Below are 16,343 nucleotides of genomic sequence, written 5' to 3' on the forward strand. Positions count from 1 at the left end.
GGAGGTATGCAAAACTTAAAAAGAAATGTCTGCAAATTAGCAATTTTGAGTTCTTTCCCTGAAGATAAAAAGCACTATATATAATCTGTGGGCTACTAGTGATAAAGACTAATAAATACTGGTAAAAGTGGTAAAAAATTCCAACCCTTCTTATATGTTTTATTTTCTTGAAAAGTTTGAGATAATTTTTAATAGAGATGATTGAAATTGATCATTGAAATTCATTTTAAAAGCCTTTCAGGGTTAGAGTGCAAAGAGGAACTTTCAAAGTATCTAAACAAGGTGAGATCTACAAACCCCACATTTCTTTAAGAATGATGAATTTCTATTTCAAAAAATTGGAAACAAAATTGAGCATGGATTTCCAAAGTTTATGGCTTGCTGTATCCCATTAGACTGATTTGTTTATATTTTACTTTGGTTTTGCTGAAATGCTCTTTTTATGATCTTTTTGAAGTGCTTGGAAAAAGAAAATTCAAATGAAAACTAAAATGGCAATTAAAACCAGGAATATGTAGGGACTGAAAACTCAGAAAATTTTATTACTGGGGTTTTACATTGTTGGGTAAGTCTGGTTTAGACATAGTATTTTTCTGTACAACTTTGTATCATATATAAAATGAGTGAGACTTCACCTAAAATTTTAACCTCCTAAAGAATTTCCTACAACTATTACGTCTTGTTGATTTTTTTTGAACATTAATATTTTCTTGCCTCTTTCAATAAATAAATAAATAAAAAATAAAACCTGCAAGAATCAATGCAGGTGAGTTTCCTTGTGGCTGAACTACTTGCTTGTGGCAGAGTCAAAAATTTATGTTTAAAATAGATTGAACAGTACGGTGAACTTGTCCCAGTTTTATTTGCTCCACGTGGACATTGTTACAGTTCTGCCCATGGCCCTGTAACAAGAAATCAGTTTCAGGACCAAGGAACGAAGGACAGGACTATGATGAAATCTTTCCTACTCCCTACAATTGGATGGCATGACACGGGATTACCATTAGCCTCATCTTATTTTACAGAGATAATTATTTACAGTTGTCAGAGCAGGATTCAGTTGATTTAAAAATCCATTGTAAATGGATAATAATAAAGCAATTTTATAGAATAATAGAAACCTCTGTTAAGGTTTGACTAATATGATATGAATTTAGTACTATCTGATGTACCCTGAGTTTGGAAAAAACTGTAAATGTTTAACTGAGGTCAGTATTTGTCCCCAGCTAAGGTTTCCAGACAAAAAACAGGAAAAAGGAGTGTGAGGTTGAGAAATCATTCCTGCGCATTCCCTCTGAAGTGGGATTATGGTCCAGGCGGTGAGATGTGAGCCTTAGGCAGCTCCCAGAGCCTGATCCGGCCCCAAGGCTGGCCCGTCCTGGGTAATGCATCAGAGAGAGATGAAGCATCTCTTTATCCCTCCTTTTCCTCCAAAAGGACTCTTCCTGGGTGGCGTTTTTCCCTTCGGGTACCCTTTTGGTACCCAATATCCAGCCAATAGATTGAACTGAATGATCAGCTCCTGCCGTCTGTGCTCACAGCATCTCAGCCATTGTTTTAAACGATGCTGTTGAATTGCCCCCCTTGGTGGCTCTGAACAAATCTGTTTATGTGGTGCATCTGATGGGCTTCTTTCTGGCAGACATCTCAAGCGTATGCATAAGATTAACTACCGTAAATTTTTTTATAAGCTTAGTGGCTTCAGAAGTTATTTGATCTTTGAATGCGTAAATGAGTATGATGAATGCAACTATCATAAAAATATTACGGAAGCACTGTCCATAAAGCTGATAAATGAGCACAGCCGCAGATGAGGTTGTTTGCAGCCAGAAACTCCTACTTGCTACAAGTCTCCAGTGCTGCAATACTATTATTTAATTAGCTCATTTGAGGTAGAGGGCTTTGTAGCCTGTCGTGTATGTAAGCTTGTGTAATGGCGGTTGGTCTGTTCACAGGGTTTCAAGAAGCCTCTGTTCCAAAAAGGCTTAAAATCTATGTTAAAGAAAACTTACAGAACAGTATTATAGAATTTAAAACCTTTCACTTTCTCAGTAATATCTAGAATATGTTTGCTACTGAGCCAGCTAAGGGAAAAACTAACCAACGATACATGTAACAGTAAAAACGTTGGATTACAAGTCGGTGTATCTTTCTCTACATATGATTCTGTATTGAGTAAACCATTATTATTGCTGTTGTTTTTGTTATAGTTGCTGTTGTTGTTATCATTACCACGAGGCTTTTTTTTGCCAGTGGTAATGTTAATTCTGAATAGTCAAAACTTCCTCTGAGATAAAGGTAGAAATTGAACGTTGTAGGGGATCAGCAAGAAGCAGGTCATCCCTTCACTGATACAGTGGGGAGAAGAAGGGACCACAGGAATAAGATATGTGGTGATGGGGGCGAATCACGCTTTACATTCCAAGAAGACTATCCTGTCATTTTCATGGAAAGGGAAGAATAGGCTTGCAGTAGAAGCTACATCAAAACCCTATTAATAATGAGTCTTTTGTACGGAAAATAGGTGACAGAAGGTATAGCCACAATGAAAAGTGAATAATTTCAAGAGCACCTGACAGCAGCCTGTATTTTTCACAGCCCTACCTTAGTAGGGAGCACAATTCCATATATTAGAAGTCCAGTAAGCATATGTAAAATGATACTGCTACCAAGAAACATACTAGCTACTCTGAACCATTTTAGTGTCATACACCATTACATAGAATAAGAAAAAAATGACGTAATCAAGGCAGTGACAGACTGAGAAGGAAGAGAGGACATTTCTAATATTTCTGATTCTGGAATTTATTAATGCTGAAATAAGGAAAAAGTACTGAATGTTACAGGTAGGGTTTTTTTACCAAAATGCTATTTTACTTCAAGTTGTAAATTCTTCAAAACAATTTTTTTTTTTTTTTTTCTACTGAAAGCATACGAATTGATTGTCTACTCACAGTAGTACCTAACTCCATCACTAGGGAATTCCAGGGTCCGGTTCATAATCTACTGTCACTTATATGCCTATTGTTTAGTTGGCTGTGGCATTTTTGGATTTTCCTTTTTCATAAAAAGTGTTGGTGGTTCTGTTTCATGTTTATACAGATCAATGAAGAGCTGTGAATTCTCACAGGTCTCAAACTTCAAATGGGTTTTCAAAAGCTTCTTTATTATTTCCTAGGTTTTGCTCCAGTGAACACCATGGACATTTTCACAGCTGCTGCTAGGTGCCAGATTAAAGTGAGGGAAAGCATGTTAAAAAACAGTTCAAACATGGAATCCTGTACACTGCTTGAGCATAGCACTGAGGTTTCTGAATTACTTGACTTTAAATTCTATGTTTTAAAAATATTTTAAAATATTTTTTAAATATTTAAAAATATTATATGGAAGGATAATATTAAACAGAAAGCTCATCTTCAGTCTCTCATGTTTTTAATACATTCAGCCTTCAGTATAGCAAAAAGTCATGCTGATTCAATAACTAAATAACCTGAGTACTGTGTCTAAATGCTAAAAGAAAACAAAGCCTCCTTTACTTCCACTGAAAATTTGGCAATACATGTAAGAATCCAAATGGGACGGACCTGGCAAAGTTTGCAGTTCAGGAATGGGGAGAATTGTCCGGGTGCTTATGTTTCATTCTCACATCCAGACATGTCTTATAATGACAAAACAAAATTCAAATCTTCATACGATGCCAACTAAGTTTGGTCTTCGCTAGTTTATAGGAGGCCGAAGATTTATCTTAGGGATATGTCCACATTGTGCCAGGCTGTGCCATGCGGAACCGCTTCGGCTGGGAAGCAGCACAGTTCCATTACTGGGGCATTTTGCAGCAGCCAGCACACCTTGGATGTGAGCAAGACCGCTTAGCTCAGCCCCCTGGCTAATGATGTCCTGACCTGCCAGGGCTGGATCTCTTTGGACGGCACTGCAGGATGTCCCATAGACATCATCAGCATTTTCAGAATGTTCTGTCATGGACAGCAAAAAAAAAATATACATTGAGAGTTATATAACAACATTTGTGCAAGTCCTTTGCATCACCTGGGAAGCCTTGATTAAAGATCCATGGTTTAAGCTACACTAGAATGTTATTTTTGTGCTGGGCAGTCTGTGAAACAGAAGATGTGGAGCAACTCACTTAGGAATTTCACTCACTTGTCTAGACTGCATGTAACCTGCCAGAGGGATAGCAGAGGTGATATTTTTTTATTTGAATGAGGACTGGCTTCCCTTTATATCTTAACTTTCCATCCCATCTACCAGAGATGTCTTTCAAGTTAAGTTAGCTAGAAGCACACGGAATCAATTCACTGCATACAGACACAGGATTTTTTTTTCATTAGGCAAACACACATTTTTTTAGTACTTAAAAAAATCTGTTTTCATTTTTTTCCAAAAATTCAAAGTTAAGCCAAAAGAGAAGGAAGCTGATAGGCAGCTACCTTCGTGGCAAATAAACTGCTCCAATAATGTTTTTGGGTGACATTTCTTAAAAAGTGCTAATAAAACCAGCAATGGGGAATGTTATCTAATCCTGGGACAGAAAGGGAGCAAAAAGGACTAAGGAGTAATCAGTAAGTTTTTATATGAGCAAAAAGGACTAAGGAGTAATCAGTAAGTTTTTATACATACATACATTCATACATGCATATATATATATGTGCATATGTATGTCTGTGTACATATTGAATTTGTTTTCTTGAAAATTTTTTACATTTCCCTGACAAGTGCCACCAAGATGATTCATGGTAGCTTTGGCAGAGTGAGACAACTTGGGGATCAGCACTGTCAAATATAAATAGAGTACAACGGTAACACTTCCTTTCTACTGGAAATGAAGATGCTGGTTCAAAGGAAAGGCAAAGTGTGTTTTAGCACCTTTCTCCTTTCAACCATCACGGAACAGAGCCCCTAACACAGCCAGCAGTCTCAGCGGGGAGGTCACTGTTCCTCGTCCTGCTGCTGCTGCAGGCTGTGCTGTAATTAATTAATGGGCACGCAGCGGCCCCTGAGCCCAGCTCGCTGCGATTCGGCTACTGGGGCAGGGAGCGCAGCAAGCACGGGGCGTGAAGGGAGCCCACCAGGGACCCTGCGGACTTGCTCATGTAGCTAAAACCGGGTTACGTGGGCTACGCCTGTGCCTGAAGTAGGACAGGCTGTGCCTGTGTGCTGGCCCCGAGGGCAAGTGACGTCACGTCAAGACCGCTCACGTCTGCACAGCTGCTTGTTCCCCGTGTCCCAAAATAGAGAGGCCTGGGCGGCAGCGCCAACTGGGAGCCATCGCTGGCCTTTGCTGTCCCCAGCCTGTTCCCCGGGACAGCACAGGCTGGCGTTGGCCAGAACTGGGAGCATGACTGCGACTGGAGCGGACTGGGCAAGCAGACGCCAGTGCTCGGGTCTGGGGACTCACCTCCATTAATACCTGTACAGGTGGCCACGCGTACCAGTTGCTGAAGAAGCTAAACTGAAGCCGTTCTGTATGCGCTTTGCCCAGCCTTCCCCTGTGGGCTGAATCTAGGTACAGCCTAGAGTATGAGCAAGAAACCAGCTGAGATTAAAATAGTATTTCACATAATTGGATCCTCGCAGTAAACAACATAATATAAGTTTTTGCACTTCTCTGTCCTGCTGTGTTTGTTATACAGGAAGGGGAGTCTAAATCATTTCTCCGTGTTTATGAATTCCCAATGTGTATTAACATTCAGTGCAATAAACTGGAAAATGCCAAGTGCTATTTTAAAGCTTTCTTTTCCGGACACACTGCCTCATATTTGCTCCTTTTTCTTGCAGGCTGTGTAGCCACAGAAAGAATAGTGAAGACAACAGGATGAATACTATGCTTAATTTAAAATGATTTTACAAGCTTTTTTGCAAGCAGATTTCTAGAATCATATTGTGTTAAAGACAATTATTTCTTTTTTTTTCTTTTTTTTTTCTTTTTTTTTTTTACTTTAAGGTAGAGGAAAGTGTCTTCATATTAAGGGAATATTTTCCATAGGGTTCTTTTTCTACAAACTAGCGGTAATGTGTAATGTTTTTAGTTTCTTGGAGCTGTAGAAAAGCAAACCTCTTTATTTATAGAGGTTTATAAAAGGATATGATTCATTCTCCAAAAGTCAATGGTTTGGTACAAATAATAGCATGTTCTTTACCTGCATCACCGAGAACTGTTGCACTGCTTACATGGGAACAGATCAGAATTTAGACTAGAAATCTCTCAGAACTTGGGGATAAAACAGAGATTTGGTTGTGGTGACCAGTAACGTGACAACAGTGGGTGGACACTGAGTGGGAAGAATGTAGGAGGAGGGAAGTGGAACGCCACCAATTCTTTAGAGCTGAGAAACTGATAAGGAAAAAGAACCTGGCATTTACCCTTAGGATCTCTTTGGATGCAGGCAATCACCACTCCCAGTGACCAATTCCTGGAGGAATACACACTCTAGTGTTTGCTGTGATTAAGGGTGGAAATAGAATGTTTAGAAATATTATCTATTTGAGGAGATAGTGGTTACTAATACTGCAGCTTTCTGGGTAGGGGTAGGGACAATGCTCCAGCTGAGCAGAAATCATGTTGTATCATGGCATCAAGGCGCCAGTGTGCTTTGGTTTTATATATGGAGTATTAAAACTCCAGTTGGAGGGAATGAATTAGTGGTCAAAGCATCGTGCTGGAGTGGATTTGTGCATCTCTCCTTATTCCCTGTTACCCAAGTTATGTGCAGTCCTGTTTGCTTTTCACAGCCGTGATGCCAAATTCTCCTGCTATGCTTACACCCACCCAAGCACATTTAGTGCAGTCAATGCAGTTTCTCAGGCTTGACAGCAGGGTAACTGAGTCAGTCTGAATTATCTGAAAAATAACATGAGAGTCAAAAAAAAGCAAAAGCTCAGAAATCCCACTGCTGTTTCTAGGAGAATCTGATGGAAAGGTTGAGGAGGAAAGGCAGAAATAATTTGTTCTTCTATAACATAGGGTAACCTACTCCACTAGTCCTCTCCTGTCTTTACTTCTCCTGTGTTATTCAAATAGCCAAGATTTAGGATAGGGACAGATAATGAGTTTGGATACTCTCACCCAATCTGGGTTTTGTCTCATCAGTGTGATTGACTTAATAACACACTGACAAGTTTTAATTTCTGCATATTACCAAGCACTTTGTGGAACCTGAGGCATCACACAGAGAGGCATATGTATCTGTATGAATTGCCACACAAGATGCTTGTGAGCTGGTAGGCTTTTCTCTTTTGAATTATTGGGAAGGATTACATCCCAAGGACACAAATAGTTAAGACAACTGCAAAGTGTTCCTGAAGCATTAGAGCAATTTTTTGTACTTTCTGCTAATGGCAGAACCTCTTGTCCACTAAAATGAGAGGAAGAAGCATACGAAGCAGAGATATTCAGGGTAAAGCCACAGGTATGCATGTATCATAGTCTGATTCATCATGTTAAGCAAAAACATACACTTTGCACATTAGCAGCGCTGACTAACTAGTGGGCAAGTCCCAGAGAGCTGTTTACATTACAGCAACCACAATTGCTAAAAACCTTTGGAAATGTGCTGCGGTACTTTTCCCTAATGTAAGTAAATCCTTGAGAACAGGTGACCCAGATATCTAAGATAATTTGAGCATGTCACCCACATACTAGTGCACGCAGGTATGCCAGAAGCCAAACACCTTTGAAGGTTTTGAATTTAGAGTGATTTAAATTTATCCAGGGCAAACACTCCCTAAACTATGCTGAAATTGAATAACTAACAATAGCGCCTGGGGAAAAATGAGCTTCTTATGGATAAAGGACAGAATTATCTAAAAGACCCAGGTCAATCTAAAATTCAAGTTATAGTTAAAATGCTGATTGTTTGCCGTAATATGGCAGCTGTGCCAAAGAAACAACTGACTACAGGAACAAATCTGGTATGTGCAATAACCACATATAAGTGGGTTAAGAGTGCATGTGTAATATGAAGTGATGAGAATTTATGTTTAATAACAAAATTATCCTTGTGAAATCGCAGGCTGTCCAAACACACTGTGCTCCAAAAGCATATGGACAGTGAATGATTTAAAGGACAAAAATAAAAAGCATTATCAATAGTCTGAGGCAAAAAGATACTCCTTCTTAGTCCTTTTATCACAGACACAGACACAGCCACTGTTCCTGGCATTTCCACAGTGCATAAATATTACAATGTAATCCTGGAGATATGTGTGTTTGTTGTTTATTTATTTATTTATTTTATTTTAATGAATCCACTAGCTTTCTTGAAAAGCAAAACACATCCATCTAACACCACCACAGAAGGTTTTGCATCCTTATATGTCCTCTTAGCATACATATCTCAGTTTCCTGGTAGAAAAACATCACTGTGATGGTTTACGGCTGGTTGGTCATGTTGTTACAAACACTGAACTGAAAAAAGTAACCCTGAAAAAGTAATAATTATGCCCAAGAGCACCAGGAGCACCAAATGGAGGGTCAGGGGACCCAGGGCTTGGTGGTGCGAGACAAGGACATGACTAAGCCATGCAACAGACCCTGCATGCTCCAAGTTTCCAAATTCTCACCTTCTCATAAACACCATTACAGCTAATGAGTCTTGACACCATAATTTGAAATAGGTTTATTCCCACTTTCATTGATGACACCATAAGACTGACCTAAAAAGAAGTGTATGTGGACCCAATCGTTTCTTAAATATGTGAACGTCTGTGGGAATGATTTATAATAAAAGATGCTTTAGTGAAAGCCCTAACTAGATAAGCAATCCTTTCTAAATTCTGGGAGAAAATTTGGAATTTTATCCAACCCTCTGAACTGAGTGCCTGTTATGAAGTTGCATATTTCTGCTCAAGGAAATTATGTTTATTTTACAATGTACTGTTCAGCAAAGCCACTAGGTATGGCTTGTACATTTTCAAAGTGTGCCACAGATCTTTAGTCCCATACCATATTCTTTGAAATACAACAAAATATATGTAACAAGGTGACACAAAACAGAAAGGAGAACTCAGATGGCAAATGTTCATTCTTCGTAGAAAAAAATCCTCTTTCTCACTTTCCTCTTAAAAGAATATTTCAGAGGCAAAAAAGCTTACAACGAAGAGCTTCTTGCTTTGCTGAATATCTTTCCGGGAAGTTGTGAAGGAAAGAAAAAATGGTCATCTGTGAATTCATTCTCTGTTAGTTTTGATTAAAATTCCAGACTGTTAGAGCAGTTGAAAACACATAAGGAAGAAGAGAAAAGTAATGCTTCATTGATGTATAAGAAGACTGGACAAAATACAATGAGAAAAATGTGACTAAAAGGCTTCTTAAAAGGAATGAGACTTGCTTTTCCTTTGCTAATATGTAAATACGTCTGGTATATACTCCCTTGCTCCAACAACAACTGCACTAGTTGCCACAGCTTCTTGAAGCCTTTCACTGATGGTCTGCAAATTCTTTGGAATCTGTCTTTAATAATTTTGTTTTTTTCAGAGGCATTGCGAGCAGTCATGCCACTGTAGCAGCCTGTCCCCAGACAGTTCCTAGCGCTGTTTTCAGTGCAGAGCCCAGAGATAACCATCCTCATCGAGCGTCTGCCTCATCCTCTCTGCAAGAGCACAAACAGTGGGACTTCAGATGTGCTCAAAACGCTTCAGAGCATGAGTCCAATTAATATTTTTTATTTTGTTGTGGTGAAAATGGCACCCCATACTTAGAAGCTTTATCCTTATTCTGCCTTGAGCACTTCTACAGAGTAGGCACCATGAGGCAGGCCTGTGAGGAACCTGAGGCATGTGTAAAAGTCGTTGTGCGGATACTGATGCCCTGATGTTAGCCCTTAGAAGTCATTTCAGAGCACAGTGCAACACTGTGCAACAGTATAGGACCAGATTAAGTGCAGAACACTTCATCAATCACTCATCACTTGACTGCAGCAGTTGTTGAAAATGTCAACAAACCAGTGAAAATATGTTTTATTGATGATACTAGAGCAGCTTCTAATTCTGTACTCTGGATTGTAATGGGCAGGGTTCAGTAAGCCTCTATTACAAGAATACACTAGAATCCTAAATTCATTGTCACTGTACTTTCCTTATCCTTGATAAAGAAAATAAGCTTTAACGAGTAGTGAAACCCAAAAACATTCCTGGGAAATCAACAGAAACCAAGTGAGGGGATTTTTTACAAACGGAGCTTAGGTAATTATCAGTGCATAGAACATGGAGCTGTTCTGTTAAACATTTAATAGGTTAAACCACTGTCAAACAATTACACAGTATTCTCAGCACTGAGAAACATAAATGGTATTTGCAGGTAGTCAGTTAGTGTAGTAGAGCAAATGAGCAATAAAACGTAGAAGACAACCAGTTCATCTGCAAGAATACAAGATAAATGGCCTTTACAGAAGAAGATAAATGTTCACGAGACTTTATAGCCTAGTGTGTTAAGCATCATTTGCCACTGTCAGTAAAAAACGCCTTCCCAAAGCAGTGATAGCTGTTGTAAGCTGTTCTCATTTTCAGTTGGCACAAAGAATTCACAATGGCATTTCAGGCTTTCCCTCTCCTTTCTCATCCTACTCCTGAAATCAGTTTATCTCACCACATTTTCTCCAAGACATCTCAAATACTATTTATTCAGTTGTTGGGGTTTTTTTTCATTGTTGGTTTTGTGTTGGTTTTTGGTTTGGCTTTTTTAAAATTATCTGAAGGTGGTTTAAAATCTGGAAATGCTGAAGGCCGCCAAAAGAAGGTTATAAAAATAACTACAGTTTTCAAGCTGTGAAATACTTCAAAACCACTGGCCTTTTCGCTCTGGCTTTTGGAGCTTTCCTAAGGTTTCCTCCACAAGGAAACTGTGTTTTTTAAACCCAGCTCAAGACCCAGGGTCAGTGTGTATTAGAAGGTCTCCGTGTGTGCGTGGTGAGTGGGCACCCACTCAGCACTCTGCTCGCTCTCCCCTGCCCAGCAGGACGAGGGAGAAAATATGGAGAACAAGGGTGAGAAAACTCACGGGTCAAAACAAAGAGAGGCAACTCGCTTACCAAGTACTGTTGTGTGATAACCAGACTGGATTTGAAGAATTTAATATTTAATTACCAATTTGGTACTGGGAAACAAACCCCCAAAAGGTAAACATTTAAAACACTTATCCTCCCCTTTCCCAGGCTCAGCTTCATTCCAGACTCCTTTCCTCACCCGTTGTTATCTCTGCAGGTTACACTCAGCCCTTTCAGGGGGGCAGTGAGCAGCACAGGGGGTTGTGGTCAAAGATGTAGTTGTTTCTCTCTGCAGCCCCTTCCTATGCATCCTTTCCCAGTGCTCCGGTGTGGGTCCCCAGCAGCCTGCAGTCTCTCCGGCAGCTCTCTCTCTCCCTCGTGTTATGAGAACCTCCAACTAGTCTTTCGCTTGTCAACCATTTGCAGTGCTGAACTAAAGGGCTGGCAATTTTAATGATAATAATGTAATTGCACTTTGAGTAATTGCGCATATTGTATTGAATTCAAAAGCTTTGACTTTGACTTACAGCAGCATCAGAAAATGTTTTGATTCTACAAAGCACAGTACGAAGACTTTTCATCAGCCTACAGCCTTCAGGTACATAGGTCTCTTTCCAAAAATAGGTTAACTCCTTCTACCAAATGGAGGACACCTAAATCAAAACTCTTCAGTGTATTTGTCTGCTAGGTATATAGTGTAGCATCGTGTAGTACTGTAATTAGTTATCCCTTCCTGGTGGTAATTACTGGAAAAAGTTTAGACTTCAGGAAGAGTCTGTCTCTTTTCAAAACCAGTCAATCATTTTTAAAATCTGCCGATTATTTAAAACATTTTGTATGCTTGCAGTCAGTTAATTTTTTTTTTCTATATCTAGCCTGAGGACCAGAATTCACAGGCATTTTAGTAATGCAGGGAAATTTAAAATGTATATGTGAAGTTGCTATACTTTATTAACAGCAATATTCTCAAAAACTATGCTTTTGCTGTTTCCTTCATTTAAGGAGCTGAACATCAGAGTTAAATGAGCCATTAGCATCCCTGTGAAGTAATATTTGATAAGGCAGGTTTCCCCAGGCACACATCTTGATTTTAAGTTCATTATTTTATACAAGTCTAAATCCCTATACAAGTAACTTGTATAAAAGAGATACCTAAACTGATCAACAAGCTTGCAAAGTTTTACGTCTGAAGATATAAACACTCTTGCTGCTGTTCTGCAAGTGTTGTCTAGTAATGTATTCCCGTTCGCTCGTGAACAGCGCAAAATACTACATAGCCCATCAAAGCGCAAAACTGGTAAAATTTGGGGCAGTCATGATCATAAAGGCAGCACTTGCTTCTGGTGACTGCAGTGAACCGGAAAGGTCGCGGTGGCAAAAAACAAATATTGTGTTAACCTTGGTGGTAGAAGTAAGGGAAAGTTGAAGGTATAGTCCCTCTTGTGAGGCTGTGGTCCAAAGCAGCGGGCTAACGAGTTGTTTCATACAAAATCTTCAGCTTCTGTCAATCTATCCATTTACTGCAAGAATACAAGAAAAAGGTGCCGGAGTGAAACAGCCTGGGAACCTCTTTGTTTCTGTTTATCTGGGAACTCAAAAGGGCTAGTTAATGAACAATGAACTCGTTACTTATTGATCACAATGGTAGTGATGTGAGCGCATGATGGCCAAACCAGTATGCACCACAGTGCAAGATTAAAACAGGAATTTTTAAAGAAAGTAATATTTAACTTTATCAGAGAAGTTACTGTTGACAATTTATTGGTTTTTGGATAAACCCTCCCACATAATGAGCAAAGATTACACATAATGTAACATTGTTACATTGAAAATCTCTGCCACATGAATCATTTGTAGAGAATAATGTTGAGGCCACTGAGATTAGCATTAGATGCACATTGTGTGACCCTTGTGGATGTGTGAGGCAGGACGGGAAAACCCACCGACAACCTAAACTAACCATACTGTTACTGTGTGCCACCGTAGGGCATGTCTATAAAAGAAAATGCAGTATGTCCTGCAGTTTTAATGCAATCTCATTAAACGAGCCATGGGAGCCATGATCCCAGGAAGCAGTGGAGCTGGTCTAACATACTGCTCTTTCTGGGTCAGCAGAGCTTGCTGCTTGTCTTTCTCGTACCCTTTCCAGGCATCTTTCTAGCCACTGCCTTATTGTCATGAAGATCTACACAGAAAATCATACCGTGTCCCTAGCAAGGAGAAGTCCTCAATAGTCATAAACCCAGGTCTTTGCAGTGAGGTCTTTCTCATTGCATTCAAAATGAAGTCCAACAACATGTCTGTACACAAGCAGCCATACAAGATATATGCAGTCTTCTGTCAGGAGGCAGATTTTAAATGGGGCAATGACATCTCCAGTATTTTGCTATAAAAAGCAATAAGCCAGAGTGGAGCTGTCTTGAACCTGGCATTCAGCAACTTGCAATAGATTCAGCATATTGGTATTTCATACTTTCTATTAGAGAAATATTTCCAGTCTTACTGTAGCTATTGTTGCTATGGTTCCCTATGTTGGAATACATGTTTATCTGCACGTTCCCTATTGCCGAGGCTACCTTGTGTGACAGTGAAATGCAAGGAGATGCCCGTCTGAAATCTTTGTCCTCCAGAATGGGGGCGTCTAGGGTCTGCTGATGTAGACTACTTCAGAATAATGGTCTCAAATACACCACTAGGCAGTCTGAAAGAGTGATTTGGGACATACCTCAGTTTTGCAACAGAATGTCTTGTAAGTGCATAAACTTATCTCTGAACAAGCTCATTCATTTTTATAGGACAAAAAGTGCATGTCTAATCAAATGTGGTACTACACAGACACTTTTCAGCTCAGTCCATACCAGTTAGTGCAGACTCCAGGAACAGTATTGTCTGCTGTTCTGCTTGAACAGCCTAATTCAAAGTAGCTTTCAGTGCTCTAATGCATTCTGAGATACTGGCTTCTGTTCTGAAACTAGCAGAATTGTGTCAGTATGACTGCTCCACCACCAGCAAACTCAGCCCCATGCTACTATTGCTTTACTGCTTTCAGCAAACCAGTTTATATGGAGTCCCTTGGGTAGCCTCACATTAATCCTTGGAGCAGTATTCAATATGTCCACTGACCATAAAGCAAAACAGAGCCTGCATTGGGACTGTCCTTTAATTAAAAAGATCGTTATAGAGAGCAAAACGTCAGTCAAGGTTCAGGATTTACTCTTCAGTGTCCTTCCCAACAAAGTACATGGTTGCTTCTCTCCTCTGTGTTCCACATCTACATGCTGCAAAAAGAGAGGTACTCGATACCGAGATACGAAGGCTGATGGGCCTCAAGGATGCTGTCCCCGAAAGGGACTAGATAGGCTGTGAATACACTTCAACTGAACCAGGTTCACTTGCAAGCAAAATTCAATTAAAAAAAAAGGAGGGAATGGAAAAAAGAGCAAACGTATTTGTTTAGTTCCTAGTGACTCTCCTGTTCACTGGCTCTGTTGTCCTACTGACTGCCGAGGACAATTTAGGAGGCAGGGCTCCCTCACAGAGCTCCACAAAGACTGACCTTAGCATTTACCCTGTTATCCCCATGGTGAACACTGCAGAAAAGCCCAGCGTAGCACAAAAAGTGTAAAAACCCCAACTCAGCTAGACCCTTGGGGGAGGTGTTCTTTGTACTCTTCCTGCCCCCTGTACTCAAATAGAAGCCAGTGAAAAACTCTCTCTCTCTGGCTTTTGCAGTGTGGGAGAGTTTTCCATCCAGTCTCTTCCTTTTCTTTTCCATGCCACACTGACCCAAGCACGCTCCGTGCTGCAAAGTCACACAGAACAAACAAATTTTTTTGTTGGGGCAGAACTCAGCCATGTTTATTTATATAGCTAGGCTGATCGCTGCAACCTTCTGATGGTCACCATGTGTCTGGCAGGCTTCAGCTGCGGTGTTCTGGGAAGCTACAGCCTGGCTTTCTCCCATGCATTCTCCTGTGCAGCCCTGTGTGACAGAGGGAGCCCTGGGAGACAATGAAAATCCAGCTCCTTTACCTACATCTTAGACCGACTGAACTTTTGCTCCCTCCTTCTTCTTCCTGCCCACATCCTGCAAAGCCGGCAACTGCTTGGGACTGTTCTTCGTAACAGAACACAAACCGAGGTGAAACGTTTGTAAGAGCTAGTGCTGCATGCATTTTCACATGAACTATCGCACTTAGAAACAAATACTATTTAAAGTGGATTGTCCCAGGAGTCTCTCTCAGTTAGCACAATGCACTTTCCCAGAAGGGGTTCAATTTCAGGTCTTGAACTTGTCCCACGCTCCCAGACCTTCTGGGCCAAGGAGTGTGGCAGAGTCATTAAACCCAAAGCCTAGCTGGGAGCTGGTACTCCAATAGCTCAGTTCTGAGCCATTCAAAAAATTAAGTTTGTATATCCAAAGGGGGAATCAAACTTGGCCTTCTGCAATCATAAGCTGACCCCCTGCCACCCCAAGGAAGGGAAGTGGTGCTCTAACCACTCCTGGGAAAGAAAACAACTGTCCTTCCCACTTTTTTCCCTCTCAAAGAAAACCCCCAAGGAGAGCCATACTTACAAAAAGGGGGAAATTTTAAAGAGCAAACTGAAAGCGACAAGGATTTTTTACTATCCTTATTAATTTTTGCTACAAAGCTGTCTAGAACCTGAAGGACTTCAACAGGTACCTGATTTATTTTCTGTGGTGCTAAAAATCTGCCTTTTGTGGAGAGTGTCCAGTTTTGAAAGATACAGGGGCTGAAGTTGACAGGGAATGTGAGGCATATAAGGGAAGGGGTTAATCAGTGCCTTACAAGAGAAAGCCCTTTGTTTTGAATTCTCTCTGCTTTTCTCCTGTTTCTAAAATTATCTGGTAAATAATGCAGATGGCTTACAGCAGTCTGTTTCCTTTCAAATCAGTGATGCTGTGCTGATTTGCACCTCTGGGGAAACCTGTGAGGGTAGTGACAGTCTAATACCTGTGATCATCTGCTGCAGTCTCAAGAAAAATTCTTATCAAATGTTTTCAGTGTGGCTTCAGAAAGTATTATTATGATTTTTCTATGTTCAGGAATGCCCTGCATCAGCCACTTTAGGAGGGTTAAGAAGATGGAGAGTTGAGAAACAAGAGCTCAGTTTTGGTACTATTATTTATTTTCAACATGTAATATAGAAGTTGCAGATTTTCAGGAAAGACGTTTGTTAATGTTTTGCAGGAAGAGGACAGAATCACCTCAGCATCACCCTTCCCTGTTTATCTCTGTGATATGTGTCGCTGAGTTTCCTGAACATCTACTAAAAAGAACAGAAGCTGGATGTTTAACCACCATCTGGGAATCTCAGAAC

Source organism: Falco naumanni, chromosome 1, assembly GCF_017639655.2.
Source record: "Falco naumanni isolate bFalNau1 chromosome 1, bFalNau1.pat, whole genome shotgun sequence".
In the NCBI taxonomy this organism is placed as follows: Eukaryota; Metazoa; Chordata; class Aves; order Falconiformes; family Falconidae; genus Falco; species Falco naumanni.